This window comes from Mus pahari, chromosome 5 (genome assembly GCF_900095145.1).
Source record: "Mus pahari chromosome 5, PAHARI_EIJ_v1.1, whole genome shotgun sequence".
NCBI classification, from domain to species: Eukaryota; Metazoa; Chordata; class Mammalia; order Rodentia; family Muridae; genus Mus; species Mus pahari.
The window spans coordinates 2,999,984-3,001,173 of NC_034594.1; the positions used below are offsets into that span (position 1 = coordinate 2,999,984).

The 1,190-nt window shown below is 41.9% G+C and overlaps 1 protein-coding gene across 1 annotated transcript in view; it reads right to left on the reverse strand.

Moving 5' to 3' along the window:
- Window positions 1–28: 28 nt before the first annotated feature.
- Window positions 29–1,190, reverse strand: part of Kcnq5 (potassium voltage-gated channel subfamily Q member 5) — a 572,009-nt gene continuing 570,847 nt past the window's right edge. Inside the window, exon 15 of the mRNA XM_021197422.2 lies at window positions 29–1,173. The gene's annotated coding sequence lies outside the window, so the exon portion shown is untranslated. The remainder of the gene's footprint in view (window positions 1,174–1,190) is intronic.

Below are 1,190 nucleotides of genomic sequence, written 5' to 3' on the forward strand. Positions count from 1 at the left end.
AAAAAAAAAAAAAAAAAAAAAGGTTGGGAAGAAACAGAGGAAGAGAGAATTGGTTTGCTTGAGGGTGGAGGCTGGCTGAAGCCTGGTGAAATTCTAAAGCAAAAATGTGGTGTAGAGTTACCAGTTAGGGGAAAGAAAAGTAAGGGCGGTGGTTCAGGGACAGCATTCTGCTCGGGGAGAGGCTGGTGGGTTTAGAGGCTTCCTTGCTTCCATCAACCACTTGACATCCCTAGATTCTGCTCATTTGGCTTGGATGCTAAAAAGGTTGAAAAGGCCCCCACCCCCCAACCCAGACCTCCCAGTACAAAAAAAAAAAAAAAATCTTCCTTCAGGAACCTTTTAGTTAAAGCTTAGATAATTTAAATGGCAGTTATAGATCTTTCTTTAGCACCCCCCACACTCTCTTTACACAGTCTTGCTGTATGAGCCAGGCTAGCCTTGAACTCATGATCCTCTATCTTAGGTTCCCCATCTCCACGATTACAGGTGTGGGGTTGAATTCTAACAAGCAGCCAGTATTGCTTGCCTTTTGGGAAATACATTTTTGATAAGTATACTTTTTTATTTGTTTCTTTTCCATCATAATACATGACTAAGGAGTTTTGATCTTCAGACCCATCCAGTGCTATCTGTTTTACAGTTATAAATGTTCATAACCTGGAAACTGAGCCAGTAGTTTCTCATTTGGGATAACTTTGTTGGGAAGAATAGAAAAATGTTCACTATAGTATAAAAGTAAAGGAAGTTTCATTTTAGCCTTTCATATGCAAAATGTGCTACATAATAGCAAAAGACACTCAGGGCATAGTAAAAATAAATAGCTTGCAGAATTCTCTGTTATACAAGAATAAGGGATGCTTAGGTAGTTGGATTTCCTAGCAATATTTATTTTTCTAAGAAAATCTAGTTATTTCATATTTTGGGCTCTTCTCCTCCTTGCCCATGGGGGTGGGGATGTACTTCCTTTAATGTCACACACCTGTGGTAACTGTGGAGTCTTTCCAAGTTGTTTTCCCCCACCCTCAAGTAGGTAACCCCTTCCCCAGGCCCTATACCTCTATGTCTGCTAAATGGGAATTGCTAGTCACCCTGGCCATTCGAGGGGACAGGGTGGGCAAACCTGTAGTTGCACCCTCACAGAGAGACCCATTCGGGGGGACAGGGTGGGCAAACCTGTAGTTGCACCCTCA